Source organism: Pieris napi, chromosome 20 (assembly GCF_905475465.1).
Source record: "Pieris napi chromosome 20, ilPieNapi1.2, whole genome shotgun sequence".
Lineage (NCBI taxonomy): Eukaryota > Metazoa > Arthropoda > Insecta > Lepidoptera > Pieridae > Pieris > Pieris napi.
Genome location: NC_062253.1, coordinates 7,374,713 through 7,392,089, shown reverse-complemented (window position 1 = coordinate 7,392,089; position 17,377 = coordinate 7,374,713). Strand labels below are relative to the sequence as shown.

Here is a 17,377-nt window from a genome sequence, read left to right as displayed (position 1 = left end):
AAAGAAGTTTGAAGATGAAATATGGAAGCAATATTTCAAGACATCGAAAACAAAACGAAAATACAATACACACGAGATACGTAGAAACGGCAATGTTTTATAATGCGTCACAAGGCGCCAGAGAAGGAAAATTAAAGGTAATTTATTTAAAGGTATGTATTTTTATGACTTTATATATTTCATAATCTTAACAGTAAAGTATAATATTCTTAATCATTATTGTTACAATCTAGAACAGTGTTTGCGCCAACCTTTATTTACATTACATAGAACTTTATACAACTCTTATGGCCCCTAAAAGTTATTACTTAATTTTAATATAAAAAATTGAATTATTCACTTAAGAAACTTAAATGATAGGAGGAAATCGCTAGAAAATTGTAAATGAAACACAGAATGTAAATTTTCAAAACAATGAAAAATCTCGAGTCCATTTTGGAAATTACCCCCCTTACCAATCAATTGCCCACCTGTGGGGCGTAGGCCTCACGTTGTGAAACACTGGCCTAGAAAGTAATTTACTGATGGAATGGAGGATTTGAAACGATACAGAAAAAAGTTTGAATAACAGGAAGAAACAGCAATGACTTTGATACGCAATTTATTTAAAACATCTTAAGGATCATGTAGTATGAACCTAAAGAAACCCGGCGTTACTATATAGGTGTACCTTACAATTTCACGTTTATGTTTAATACTTAAATGTCAAGAGTCAATTTCAGTAAGACAAAAGAAACCAATGGCGCTACAACCTTTTAAGTCTGGGCGTCATATTTCTGTTATCTGTTTCGAGATCATTGCCTTTATCTAATAGGCAAGTAGGTGATCAGTCTGAGCTTAACAAATGCCATCAAAATTTTTGGTCTAAGGCGTGCTGGTTTACTCAAGGTCTTTCTTCACCGTACGAGCGAGTGTTAAATGCACACAGAAAGTCCATTGGTCGGTAGCCGGAGATCCAACAGGGATAAAAGCCGCAAGCTGAAGCCTCTAGGCCAACTCAATAAGACATAGAGCAATATAATAAAAAACTATATGTATGTACTTTTTGTTTCATATCCATATCACAGGTTTTTACCTAGTTTGGAAACCAGTCTCCCAATACCTTCTCAACTGTAATCTTATTGTTTGTTGCAAAGGTTATATGGGAGAAAATAAATTATTATTATTATTAAAATAAGGCTAGATAAGACGTTCTTTACATGACAAACCTAACATGGTATGTAGCCCAACAGTAATTGTTAAGTTTATTGCCAATTGCTCTTCTCTTCCGTTCTACGCCCTTGATTTGAGAACTGGTAGTAAATGTAAAGTTACAAGCATTAATATGTATTTCTTTACTGACGAGTCTTAAGTGTACATTATGTTACCTATATTATTAAATGATTTTTTATTTTACTTTACTTAATGGCAACGTAGATCATATTAAATCCACAAGTGACTTTATACAGGTATGTCAAGATTGTTCTCATATGCGTCATAGCTATGATCTAAACTTGTACAGGCTCACATTACATAATTTTTTAGCATCTCACGCTCCAAATAAGAGTAAAACAAGCTTATGTCTAGTATAAGAGCCCTCCGCATCTTGAGCACAACGAGTCCCGTTAAGGGAAGTACCCTCACGCGAAAATAGCGTAAGGTCACCCTAGTGCACTTCGTCATTAAAGGTGTTTGACGCGAAATAGAGCTTTGTTTATTAATAAAATAATAGGATATAAAAGAAAATCTTACAGATTTTTATATAGATGTCTTAATCTATATATAACTTTTAATTCTGAGTTCATTATTTATACTGTGGCTAAACAATATTGGTTCCTGCGAACTGTTACATCCCCAAAATGTCAGCCGACAAAGTCCTTCCCATAATTATACATCAGCAGTTAGAGAGTAGGAAGATTATCTCGAGTCAACATTATTCAGTCTGCTGTGAACATTATTAGAGAACGGTTGCCTAAGATTAATTAAGTATTGATCCTCGAATAAAGTTTTGGGTTTTTTTACGTAATAATATGGTAATATAAGTGTTACATAATGTTATAGAACTACTATAATACAACAGAACTAGACAGTGACATTATCACTGGTCAAACTAACAGGGATCGCCATAACTCTTTTCGAGTCGAGCTTTTCCCAACCAACGCCTAAGCCATAGTGATAAATGCGCGACGACTAACACAATTGTCCTTTTATCAACACAACGCTTTACCTAAATCCTATAAAATATAACTTAAACATTTGTAGTAAACTTTTTAAAATATTTCGGATCTACTGGTATACCTTTATAGAAGTATAAAAATTAACATCTATTTCCCTTGGTCATTGCATCACGCCTAAACGGGTAAAACAATTTCGCTAAATCTTTTTTTGTTGGGTTTATTATTGTCAGAGGGATTTTATGAAAATGAGGAAGTTTAGCGGAATATTAATACATACAAAATTAATATTCTCATTAAGACAATATTAATTTTACAGAACTGTCAGTTGTTTAAAATAACAGTTGGCGATTGACAGAGTAAAGATAAAAACGAAGCCAAACCAAGTTTTTGAATCATATTTTTTAAAATTAATTATCCCAATTTCAATTTAATATTTAAAGTTAAGGCAGGGCAATGCCTGTCGGGTCAGCTAGTACATAATAATAATTACTAAACATGAAGAAACCGGGCTATTGTAAAGGAATTGAACAATTTTTTTTTGGTTTAGTAAGAAGCCTACGTAAGTTACTAATATCATTGAATCGTGATAAAAACAACTGCATATACTGTTAATTATCACATAAATGAGTCTGCTCTGCAGTACTTTAACAAGCCCTCAAAAATTGCATGACTGAAAACTAATAGTAAAGATTCCGAATTCTGGCGTAGAGCCAACCGCAGCCTATCCATCATGTGGTATTGTTGTTACAGTTGTAAATTGGTTCAATTGTAATATAAACTATACATACACTTCGTGAAATATTCACTTATAATACCACAAGAGCTTCAAAATTATCGGATATTTCCCGATAGGTTCGTTGCAAACAATTAATATAGTCGTCATGACGACTATATTTGTTTGCAACGAACCTTGAGGGAAATACCAGATAATTTTGAAGCTCGAGTGGTATTCGGGGGATTATTTTTCCGACCCAAATGTCGGCCAATAGAATTGCACCATGAGACGAAATGTACAGTTAACAAATAAGAATTTCATAATGAATAAAACAACTACTTAATACTTTTCTTGAAGCAACGACCAGAGAAAATTTTCACAAAAAATTTTCAGTATAATACCATGTAGGTTGTACCACGTGACGTCGAATGGTGCAATTCTATTGGCCGACATTAGGGTCGGAAAAATAATCACTTGTATTTTCAAATTTATGTAAACATTTGATTTCTATAGTTTATTCTCACTGAGACAGGAAATTTATAAGTTATAGCTAGTCGAACATTATCAATTTCTTATATCATTATGTTTTTGTTGCAGCTTTGGTTAAGGCTATTTTGAAAAACAGAATAAAATATAATTAAAATTTCATTTCATGAACAATATTTTAATGAACTTTCATTACATTCACTACACTTCTTCTTTATTAAACACATAAAACATATTTTTATGATTGCAATTATAATTCAGCTACAAAGAATTTTATATGTATGTGTCGAATTAAAATTAAAATAGGTGTAAATAATATCTTGAATATACTATTATCCAAAATACCTTTAAAACATATAAAAAATGTATAGACAATTCAATCAATATTGAAAGCAAAAGTTAAAATTTGCTTGAGTTTCATTAGAGTATATTTTCATACTATGTAGAGCCTCTCGCTTGATGCTAACAATTAACGAATGCAAACAGTAGGTAGTTAAACTTGTGTTTACTCAGAGGATCAAGACATAACAGAAAGCGACAATATATAATATATTTGATGTCTGATTTTCAATAGGCCGATCTGAATATTAAATTTAAAAACTATAAATTATATTATATTACATTATAAAATAATATATAATTTTTTTTTAGTAGTAAATGAATTATCTTACGCTCGCCTCTTTTATGCTGATATTACCAGCACATGAGCATACTAAAACCTCATGGCGGCCACACCAATCGACTTAGGCGGGATGTGGTAACAACGCTCTAATCCCTGTCCCCGCCCTTGAAGAGCTGAAGATATCAGGTTGTGTATTGGAGTATGTGACCCATTTTTCATATTAAAGTTACAGCACATATACGAACCCTAAATTGTATATCAACAATTGGTATTTCAATTATGCTTTATAAAGAAATTAATATGGCTCTCTGTCACAACTTGGACCGTACCATAATCGACACAAAGCTGGCAGGTGCAGCTTGCAGTTTTAGGTCACCCGAGCCGAGGGCGCTCACGCTTACTCTTTGTTCTCATTCCAACTTATTACGAAGGCTTAGTGCGAAAATCTTAACGAGTCAAAGCGAACATATGTAAAAATAGGTCTTGACAAGTGACGAAATAGGGCAATCTCTGACAACATTCATCTCATAGATCTAAGCAGGTTTATAGGGTAAGGTCAGTAGTGCTTTATAAAACGACTAACCGTTTCGCGTCCGCTTTGCTGGACGAATTAAAATAAATTTTATGTTTCATTATTTTATTTTTTTTTCATATTTTTATTATTCTTCTTTTTAACTTCCCGCTAAGAAAATTGAAATATTTCGAAAATCGAGTTTTTAACAGATGTTGACGTTTAGAGGTTCTAGGAAGCCTCCCCGAATGTTTCCGCGGTGAAGTCCGTATGGATAAATTTTCATAAAAGTAAAAAAAATGAAGGAACGTTGGAATTTAATAAATAAATAGCCATAAACCATCTAGCTAATTTCGCATCGAATGGTGGTAGTTTCATGCCGATACGATCAGTGGTGATTGAGCCTCAAACGAAGACCATTTTCATTATATATATATAGATTTGTAAGTCTAGAAATTTGTTGAAGGTATTCGAGTATAAATAAAATTGATAATGGCGACTGCGTGATTCCCTTTCCCGGCTCCCCTCCCCCCTGCCTCCGCATGATTCTACAATTAATATTAACAATCAAATATATCACTTAGGAATAAAAAAGAATTCTCTTTAAGAATGTAAACGGAAATTTGGTTCATCGCTTCAGTTCTAGAGATTGCAAAGAGTCTATGAAGATGTACCTTCACCATTTCAGAAACGTCGTAAGTAAAGACCATAAAAAACCCTTTTAAAATTTTAATGTATCCTTTAATAAGTAGAGCATTCCGTAAAATGTAAGTTTTTCTTTCTTTTTAAGCGAACCTTTTACAGCAAAAGCTTTCACCTAAAAGCCACGTAAAAGTTTCCTTGAAACACCTACGTACTACAATGGACTTAACAAAAATGTGAAAATATTCGCTCTTAAAATTTAATACTTTTATATATAATGTTAAGCTTTTACCATGGTTTTAATTTATTGTTTTTCCAATTTTTTTCTTTTTTCGAGGTACATATATTGAAAACTAATAAATCAATTAAGTATTATTTTGTATTACAAAAGAAAAAAAATCATTTTCATAAGGGTGCAGTTTTTCGTGCAGATGAATACTAACATAAGAACCTACCGAAACATAAGAACCAGTATACCAAGTTTTTTTTATTATTAATAATAAATCGCTTATTTTCATTAGTACATATTCACGTGAATCATAATGGCGCATTTAATGTTTTTCACGAAGATATATTTTGTGATAAAAAAAAAAATGGTAATACAGTCAAAACCGGTTATAACGACATTGAAGGGACCGTATAGTTGCCGACGTTATATCCGATAGTCGTTATAAGCAATGTCATATATTATATATACACAAGTATAGTTCATATGTATGTACAATACATACAAGTTATATTATCATAGTTATCTATCTAGAATAGGTAGGTATGGGTTATAATATGGTATGTTAATATTATAATATGTAAACGAGTCAAAAAAGAAACAAAAATATTTATTACGAAATAATTAGGTATTTCATACTCCTCAAGGTATGAGTATCACCAGTATCAAACTGTTCGTTAAAGGCAACAAAGCGTTAGGAGCCTCCGAAATTGTTGTTGGCTGAAACTGTTCGTTGGGAGAAAGTGCGTAGACAATAATATGCCTAAATATTCATTCAACGTCCCTAAATAAGATTTAAAATCGTTTGTATTGTTTTGTTTTGCTGAGACAAGAAGCGGTTGGTCGTTATAGCCGATGAATATCGATAAAATTTCGTCGTTGTAAGCGATATGTCGCTGTATCCGATGTTGTTATAAGCGGTTTGTTTACTGAATAGTTTACTGGGGATTCGGACGGGACCGTACAATCTGGTTGTAATAACCGATAGGTCGTTGTAAACGATGTCGTTATAAACGGTTTTGACTGTATACCAATGGCGCTACAACCTTTTAGGTCTGGTCCTCAGGTTTCTGTATGTGTTCCGCTATCATTTCTCATAGGCAAGTAGATGATCAACCATCTGTACCTGACACACGCCTTTGAGATTTTGAGTCTAAGGAATGCCGGTTTCGTCAAGATATTTTCCTTCACGGTACGAGCTAGTGTTAGACACATAGATTGTCCATTGGTGCACAGCCGGGGACCGAACGTACGATCCCAGGGATGACAGTTGAACGCTGAAACCTCTAGGCCAACATTGCTTACTGCGTGCACTTACACAATGAGAAATGAATATTCAATGATAATTTTCAATGTACACATTTTGGAAAATTAGTATTCAAGCCAATTTAAATATTCATAACGAAAATAATAAAAGCGGAAAATGTAATGTCGAAAAACTAACTCGAACATTTTAACTGAGAGTAGAGAAATTCATTATTTATAATTAACTCGTTATTTCAACAGAAAATAACTAGCATTTCACGAGAGGCAACTAAAAACATTTCAAGGTAAACAGAATTATTGCACAAATATAAAACTTTACAACTGAACGTTTTAAGGCATTTACCATGCAACACTATTATGCGAAACCGTCCGTTGACGTATTTCAAATACAGCCTCGTTATTTATTAAAGGTGTTTTTATATTAATTTATTTATTCATTGACACTTCGTTGCATATACATTAATATAGTACAATTGACATAATTAAATAAAAAGGAGAGCAACTGGCGGCCTTATCGCTTTCGAGCGATCTCTTCCAGGCAACCACTGTGAGAAAAAAAGTATTAAGTGCAAAAATACATGTATTACATTCAATTGTTTAGAAAAGGAAACTTATCAGGAACAAAAAACAAACTAAACTAATAAAGAATACATGAAAAAAAAAAAATAATAAAAAGTGCACATGAATCATTCTTAATTCCTTAAATTAAGATCAGTCTCACGACAGTTGGTAGGTACCTATTATTAAAGTTAGTTTTTTAAATAGATGAACCTTTTCATCAAACAGCCTTCTGGCAATGTGATTGTCATTAAACATATAGAAAAAACCATTGTTTAGCGACATCTTTAGGTATAATTCTTACCTCTACACTTAACTATTTAGTTAAAATATAGATCTTAATTCAGATTGCCGCAGCCAATCGCAACATGGAGTTACGTAAATAATGTAATTAATTCGCGTTTATATCAGTTAAACTTTATTTTAATGTGTAGTTCTCCCGTAAATCAATTATTAAAGCAAAACGCATATATTTTATTAACTTGAAACTTAATGCAAGATGAGTAGCATGAGGTATGCACTCGACGCGTAGCAAGATTCTCATAAACCCCTAAAGTTATAAGTCTGATTTCGATAACAGAAAAATCAACATTAATGAAATAAAAACATGTTTAGTAATTTATATTATATAACACATTAGGTAACCTTCCTGATCGTTTGCGCCAATTCAACAAAAACTGTGTCTTACCTTAGATTACTACGAAACAAACTAAATTAAAACAAAATTCAATATACTGCTGAATTTTGTTTTAAACTTAATTCGTGATAAAGTGCCAAAACAAAGTTAGCCGCTTCGGGGTCGATGTAAGCACATATTAAACTTTATCCACACCAGGGTTTAACTTTAAAGCTTTAAATAATAAGTTAACATTAAATTTTTATCGTTAACATTAAATTACTAGCTATCGATACTTTTACCTAAACAACACCACATTATTAAAACACTAGTAGACTCGGCCATGTGTTGCTGTGGCTAAGATTTTTGTTATATTACATAGTAGTAAACTATTCAAGAGAAACGGCAGGAGGACACCAATCCACCATGCTTTTTTGGTGGTTATGCCATTAAATTGTAGCTTATGTGAAACGTTGGTAATTATTTTGATAAGGATCAATACCTAGGTACGAATAAAGAGCCTTTTCTAGCGGTGGTATTTTAATAAAAAAAAATTAATAAAAGGACGCTTATTGTGACGTAACTTTAAAAGATAGAGACATGCTGTCGCGACATTTTTATAGAAAGTGATGTGTCCTGAAAAATTGTAATACATCATTTTGTTCTATCATTAGTTTTCGCAGCGCACGCGATTGAAGGAAGTTTTTGTTTATTTTTTTACACCTTGGGTTAGATTATTCAAGTTTTAGTAAGCATCCCTAATTTTTTTTGAAAATGAAACATAGCCTATGTCACTCGGGAATAGTGTAGCTTACCAACGGCGAAAGAATTTTTTAAATCGGTCCAGTAGTTTCGCAGCCTATTCATTTCAAACAAACAAAAAATCAAACCTTTCCTCTTTATAATATTAGTATAGATGATGAAGCATTGTAACAAATAAACTTGCACATACCTATTACAAAGGCATATATTATGCAAGGTACTCGATAAGAGAGAGGAATCATTACTAGAGCAATTCAGCTAATGTGAAGCAATTTCCACTTGTATTACGAGGCGATTACCGTCGCTTATCCGAGACACAAGAGCCTATATACGTTCTATCTCAAAGCTGTTATTAAAATTAAATAATTCATACGTAAAACGGATAAGAGCCCGCTTGCGAGATGAGTTTCGGTGGTCTCAGATTGAATTCAACCCCTTAATACATATATTCAAATATGCATTGCTTTTTTCATAGAGTTTTGTCCTTGTGGCTTGAACGTGCGCCTCACAAGAGGTCGTGCATTCGAATTACACCTGTGCACCAATTGATTTTTCTTTCTATGTTACATTAACCTGAACCGTGTAGGAGACGGCGTGAGATCACCGGCATGCCAAACCCAAAAACCGACGGCACGTGTCCGGCAGTAGAATGCTATCCAACTTGCCTATTAAGAAATATAAAACGTCACTGTTTTTTTTATGAAAAGTGACGTTATATATTTGTACATACATATTTTATTTCTATTTCCCACGAATTTTTATTATTACAATTATTACTAAAATCGATGAAGTAATATAGACGTATGTAAGGTTAGTTGTTTGCGGTTTAAAACTGACGAACAATTTTTTTTTAATACCACAAAAATAAAAAAAACGTCCTGTTTAACATCGATAACTAACACGACAACTGAGCAGGTTCCATATTCAAAACAACAGTCCTAAATGTCACGAAGATTTATCTATATAAGCGCAATTAGGTAGAGTAATTTTATGTATAAAACACTAGTAGCAATTATGATTGGTATTTTGTATACAGAAAATAAGCAGAGGATGCCGTTAATTGGTTTCACTCTAAAGATGTAAACTAAATATATACTGAAATCAGCCTCACCCCATACATCGTAATCAATTTCGCGCTTTCCCGAGGCAATTAACTCAGAACCACTCAAGCCTACGGCGATGCACGACGGATTACGTGTAATCTGCTTACGGTGCACAGGTGTGGCGCTGACACAGCCCTTGCCCTCCTTGCGAGGACTTATATTATTGCAGTTTAAATGCAATAGATTTTCTCTAGCGCGAATATACTATAATACAAAGGAAGCCATATGCAAACAAAAAGGATACTGCGTTCTCTAATTTGCTTTCAAAATAATATTCTTTTTGGTTTACGTGAATACTTATTTAAATAAAACTTTTTTTAAATAAAACCCAGCTGCCCATTACTGCAGTAAAATTTCTGAAACATAATTGGCGTGTCTCACTTAAGTCTTCTTAACGTATTTATTAAATTTAATATATTACATCATACATTTTTTTATTTATACTGAAAAGTAAAACGTCCGAAAACCTCGCAATGGTAAACAAAATTGAAGGGGACACCCATTCATGATAAAGCATTCATACATTGCAGATGCTGCATTTATGTTCGGGTTTGTCCTGCAGAATTCAGAGGGTATCTCGCTAACATTAGGGCTGCGCCATATGGTCTCATCATGAAAAATAATATAGTGTAATAACTGAAGCGGTTCAAAAGAAGTTCTTTAGACCTACAACGCACTAGCGGCTGGCCGCAATGCGGTGTGCCGCTGCGGCGGGCCGCACATCGATTATTACATGAAACCGCACGATAACAACGCACTGACTTGCGGTCAACCGTCAACCGCTCCGGTTGATCTGGAGCTGCGGCGAGCCGCACCGGTTCAATGATGCGGCGCGCCGCGTCCCCTCCACGCACTCGGCGCGGTTAGCCGTCCTACCTACGTCATCACATATAATTATTTAACAAATGTAAACAAAATATTGTAAACCTATTTTAAAAGAGTAAAAAATAAAAAAATAAAATATGTTTATTATGGAACATAAGATACATGTATCACTTATTCCACGTCATTAAATTTGAATTTGTAATATTTCAAGAACGACAAGCACTGACGAGTGACGATTGCGGCAGACCGCAATAGGACCGCAATAGGGACGGTTAGCCGGAATACGGCATGCCGCTACGGCAGACCGTATATACTGCGGCCTGCCGCAGCGGCACACCGCATCACGGCCAGCCGCTAGTGCGTTGTAGGCCTTAGACCTACAACGCACTAGCGGCTGGCCGCAATGCGGCGTGCCGCTGCGGCAGGCCGCACATCGATTATTACATGAAACCGCACGATAACAACGCACTGACTTGCGGTCAACCGTCAACCGCTCCGGTTGATCTGGAGCTGCGGCGAGCCGCACCGGTTGAATGATGCGGCGCGCCGCGTCCCCTCCACGCACTCGGCGCGGTTAGCCGTCCTACCTACGTCATCACATATAATTATTTAACAAATGTAAACAAAATATTGTAAACCTATTTTAAAAGAGTAAAAATAAAAAATAAAAAATATGTTTATTATGGAACATAAGATACATGTATCACTTATTCCACGTCATTAAATTTGAATTTGTAATATTTCAAGAAGCACTGACGAGTGACGATTGCGGCAGACCGCAATAGGACCGCAATAGGGACGGTTAGCCGGAATACGGCATGCCGCTACGGCGGACCGTATATACCGCGGCCTGCCGCAGCGGCACACCGCATTGCGGCCAGCCGCTAGTGCGTTGTAGGCCTTAGAACGACGTTCTTAATGGTGATTTTAGGATATGACTAGAACTTCATGAAGATATCAGAATATACGTTCCGGACAATTATAAACTTCTGATGTGTATTCTACTTGAACAGTCCAGCGTCAACAGCCTCCCATTTCCCGCTTGCTTTCTCAGTTAATATTAATACCATAAGTTAAGGATTTGTTAGTTGTACAAATCTCTATTGCATCCGTCAGTTCAGTAGACGAACGTAATGCGATTTGCACATGGCTGGAGAGCGGCCAAAGAGTCCATTTCATTTCACGAGACCTGCGCAGGACGTCTCCCGGAAGCAATAAACTAGAAATTCTGCATCACGTGCACTTCTAGAACGACGCGAGTGTACGAGCAAGAACTGCTCTGTTTATACAAAAATGATGAATGAAATACCAAAATGTACTTTAAGTTTCTTCTATTTATGGTACTCGAAGAAGATGTAATTTGTAATAGAATTGCGCAGTTTTAATTAATTGTTTAGTAAAACTTTACAGTGCAATAAATACACATATTCTTTTGTCTTTTTCTGTCAATAAGATTTAGTTAAACTGGTGAAATTATATTAATTAATTTTATGAGTAGGAGATCAAAGGAAACACGCTATACGAATATAATACAATTTTTTTTATTAAACGCAGATACTGTTCATAATAAGTAAAGTACGCACATATTTTTAGTCTACGTTAAGGCGCGCTTAATCACCCTTTTCCAACGGACTCGCGAATAATCCACCCGCTAAAAGAAATTAATTAACATTTTTGTTTTACCGTCTGAGAGCATACGCTTAGAATATTATTCTCTGTATTTCAGAAACAGCGATAGAATACACGCTGAAGCAAATTCAATTACCCTACAAATCTGTCTTAACGCTTCAAAAGGTCGCATAATTATTGTATAACAAGAGAATACATAAAGCGCTTTGTCTCTCAAAGATTACATATGTATTTCGATTTAGGACACATAAGTTGTAACATTGCCAGTGAGAGATATAATATCAAACAATTCGGCGATATGTACCTACTCCTTGTATATAACTTAAATTTAAAATACTTGTCTCGTCTTTGTCCGGAACCTAAAATACATCAAAAGAAGTATATAAAATCAAAATTAATTAGTTACTACAATAAGATGAAAAGCTGTTTCATGGAGATGAAGCCTGTCTTTCCAATCCAGTAATTAACACAATTTCTAAAAAAAAACAGGGCACTGAAATATTTTTTTTTATTTACACTTAACTTAAACATACATATAAGAAACAGGTTACATAAGTTATTTGGCAACGGGCGGCCTTATCCCTAACAAGCGATTTCTTTCAGGCAACCCTAGTATGGTATATAAGAAAAGAAAAATAGAAAACTAAACTAACTTAAAAAAATCTAACCTTAGGGCTAATACGTTATACTTAATATAAATAAATTGCTTATTACGAGGCAGACGAAGATTCTTAAATAAATTTAATAATAAACATAATATATATATATATATATATATATATATATATATATATATAATACACAATATAAATAACAAAGTGTTTTAAGATTAAAGTGTTTAAGTTTGAAGAAATTTAATAAATGAATTTGACACCTCATCAAATTGATAACCTTGTAATAAGGTGGATTAATTAATATATTATAAATTTTTCTTGTAGTAACGATAATAGAACATAATTTTACCATATACTAATAAACCAATCTAAACAATTACCGTTCTAAACAGTCAACAATATTGCGTCAGTCTACTCGCTATAAAGCTATATTGACAGATGTCAAAAGTAACCTATTACATTGATAGTACTAGTATAAGATCCCGCTATACAACAACCTTCACCGAGATGCTTATTTAATGAAACTTATTTTATATTTAATTTAATATGTCAATAAATATAATCCATATGGGTTGCCTAGCAAATTTCAGTCCAGAGTATGTTTAATTAATATTTAAAAAAAAATTTTTTTTTTATAATTTGCATGTAGTAAATTTTTTGAACTTTTTTCAATCAATATTTTTAATCAGGGTAGTATTATATATGTATCACTAAAACCTTCTTTTATACTAAAGATGTATATATACTTTAGTGTCACATAAAAAATAAACACATAAATAATTAATTGATTAAAAACAACCTAACTTTTGCATATTCTATGGGCTTCATACTTTCGATTGGTATAGAATTTATCTAATAATCATACCGGTGAAATGTTTAAAAAAATATTTTTTTTTTAAATTAATTAAAAATACTCTGGACTGAAATTTGCTAGGCAACCCATATGGATTATATTTATTGACATATTCAATTATATATAAAATAAGTTTTATTAAATAAGCATCTCGGTGAAGGTCGTTGTATAGCGGGATCTTAGACCATACTGTAATTTGTTTACTTTTCTTTAATTACAAACTCAAACACTCACACATATGCAATAAAAACTTAAAAGACCGTCTTGTTAATTCAACTCATACGCGTACATTACATCCGACCTGTCGGACAAACAGTTACATCAGCTCAGTACACAATTGCAGTTGACAATTACCTCTACAAATGTACGCTACGCTACAATTTGCTTTTATTCGCTCCAGTGACAAACACACCGTACTAAATTAGCCGTCAAGTACACTGGTATACGCTGACAGTTAGAACAATAAACCTATCGTTCTATTATGTTCCGATGTTTGAGTTTTTTCGTATTCAGTTTTACGAGTGCGAGTCATCGAGGCCTATGTAATTCTATTTAACTCTGATATTAGTTTTGATTTTTTTTTGTTTTGTTTCTCGTTTATCCCTTATATTTATATGTAGTAGGTACTAGCAGACCGAAGTTGAAGTAATGAAGTCAGACATAGCGTTACGTCTCGTTTCTAAATCTTACCCTTAGGGTATCTTACCCAAGCTTTTGGCATCAAGTTAATAATAATAATAATTTATTTTCTCCCATATAACATTTACAACAAACAATAAGATTACAGTTGAGAAGGTATTGGGAGACTGGTTTCCAAACTAGGTAAGAACCTGTGATATGGATAATCAGGCTTCCATTCCACAGCAAAGTCATATTGAGTGGTTACAAAAAGTACATACATATATGGGTAGGCAAACAAATTTAACGCTTTAAATAAAATAAAAAAAAACAAAAAAGTCAACTAATTCGAAGTTAGTACAAATTAAGTTGTATGGGCGTAAGTGAGGGTGTGTGTATGTGAGTATAAGTATGTGTGTGTTTGTGTATGTGACTGTTGTGTGAGTGTAAGTATGTGTGTGTTTGTGTATGTGACTGTTGTGTATGTGTAGGTGAGTGTGTGTGTATGTGTGATAGTGGGAGAGGGTATGTGTCAGGCACACGCCTGATAACATATGTGAAAATTATAGATTATTTTGATTTTAGATTAGATACAAACATCTGATTGTAGCACCAAAGATTTTGTTTGTATACTATAAACTAAAACGACACCTAGAAAATATACCTAGCCAATAAGTCGATGGGGCGAAAGACAATAGAGCCCGATGGCTTCGAGGCAGAACGCGGTTGGAGCGCTTTTGTTCGACCTGACCTAGAAAGTTCCATTGAACGACCCTAGGTCAGTAAAGCGCTAATTGCCGTTAAATAAGCGGAGCATCCATTATTTCTACAAAATATTTTATACGGATTAAAATTGCTTAACTTTATTAATTTCAATATTTTTGTGCATGTCGGTATCATTATGTGAAATTTGCAAGTAAATGTAATCAGTGTTTATTATATTTATAAAAAAGTTTCTTTACACTATTTACATCAAGTACAAAGACTTTTTAAAGAAAATTTAAAGTAAAATTTTCCCTGAACTTCCACAAATTTTTTTCAAGAGCATATTTAGCCAAATCGGTCCATTCTCGACTAATTATTCTATTTAGCGAGACAAACGGATTCATTTTTATAAATATATTAAGATGATTGTTAAATTAATAACTCCTCCTTTAAAATACAACATTTTCACATTAGAATGGATTAATTCAAAACGCGTTAATGGCGAATGCTTGTGTGAATACACGAATATTTGGATCAATAGGTAATGCGAGTTACATTTCATGAACTGAATATGTGATTCAGAATCTATCAAGCGTCAGACTACGCGCTTCGCGTAATTTTAACTGCAAATATTGAGTTGCTCAATAGTGCTCAATTGCAAATACAGTGTAAAATCTTTATAACGAATTCCAAGGGACCAATCATTTTTATTTCGTTATAGAGAGTTTTAGTTATACGAAGAAAAATCAAATTTAATCAATTACAATAATTTATTTATCTAAATATATAATAGTTGCCGATGGTGCGTTTAGTAACTGAGACCAAAATTTCCTACAGGCTTTGTAATCTAAGAATAATGGCACCCGTGTTAATGCAATAATTAACAATAACAAAGATGAGAAGGCTGTTTATGACCTCAGGTGTCTTTCTCAAAATGGTAGTTTTGTAAGCTGATTATAAAAACAATTACACTGAAGTATGTTCTGATGTCTAAATATGAATATATTTCTTCGTAATAGAGAATGGCTGATGCGTTATAAACAGTGAATTTTTCTTATTTTTACGTTATATAACGAATGACTATATAAAGAGTTTACACTGTAGTTAGAAGCCAGCTTATATAAGATATACACGTAGATCTTCGATGTGGTTTAATGGTAAAAAGAAAATCAGTGGCGTTACAACCTCTTTAGGTTTGGGCCTCAGATTTCTCAATCTATTTCACGATAATTTTTCAATCTAATAGGCGAGTAGGTGATCAGCCTCCTGTGCCTGACACACGCCGTCGACTGTTGGATCTAAGGCAGGCTTCCTCACTATATTTTCCTTTACCGTTCGAGCGAATGTTAAATGCGCACATAGACAGAAAGTCTATTGGTGCACCGCCGAAGATCGAAACTACGACGTCAGAGATGAGAGTCGCACGCTGAACCCACTAGACCAACACTGCTCACTGGTCTAATGGTAAAATACTTTAAAAAGCGATAATTGAGTAACAACGGATGGTATTTCGTATTCTTCAACTCCACCTTTTGAAGTATATTTAAATAATTGAATATTATTCGGATCAAGCAGTAATTATAAGGTTGAGTTGAATTCCACTTATTTCAATTCTAATAGAAACGCGAACATTGGTGAAATACATACATGGTCAATTGAATTTATATTACTATGAAAATCAATGCCTCACTTCATGGTATGATTGACGAAAAATAAGAATACTAAGTGTTTTGGGCGATAATTTGTATTTTTAGACATTTCACATTCCACGTGTTACGATTCGTGGAACTAGCCATTCATGGAAGATCTGGCGTCGGGCATCAAACGCAATTAGCTCCTACGGCCGGATGCGAGCAAACCGAATTACTTTTGTGTTGATTACTCACTGAAAGGGCCAGTTACATTTGCTCATGCGTTTTATTTCATTTGTCTTAACAATGAGGCCATTACTCCATTCGAAATAGACATTAATTCACATTGTAATTTACATAATATTTTACTGCACTTAAAGATTAAAAATACTTCATTATAATGCATATAAAGTACTTTACTACGGTCTCTTAATAACTGTTATTAAAACTAATGTAATATAATAAATTCCCGCTTACAATTCGACATAGGGTATTTTCAGAATAAAGCGTAATAATTCTTAAAAGGCTAGCAACGATTCCGCGAGCCTTCTGGCTAAATAAATATATCAAAAATAAACTGTGACAATATTTCAATTATTATAATGATTTCGTTATTTTATACGTATACTAACTAGCGTCAACAACATCACAATGTATACGTATGTGAAAAGTGTATTCAGAATTTTCTAATTTTAATTCAGTTAATCAAAATAATTACTCTGTCTCAGTAAATAGAGAAAGGAATAGGTTTCATGTGTATAATCCTTTGTACATAGAATAAAAGTCGCTATCAACAAAACTACGCTTTTTGTTTTACAAAGTCGCCCGCAATACGTACT

The 17,377-nt window shown here is 33.6% G+C and overlaps 1 protein-coding gene across 10 annotated transcripts in view; it reads right to left on the bottom strand.

Annotated features, from left to right (window-relative positions):
* Positions 1 to 17,377, bottom strand: part of LOC125060034 (kinesin-like protein KIF13B) — a 124,452-nt gene that overhangs the window by 46,201 nt on the left and 60,874 nt on the right. The gene's annotated exons all lie outside the window — the stretch shown is intronic.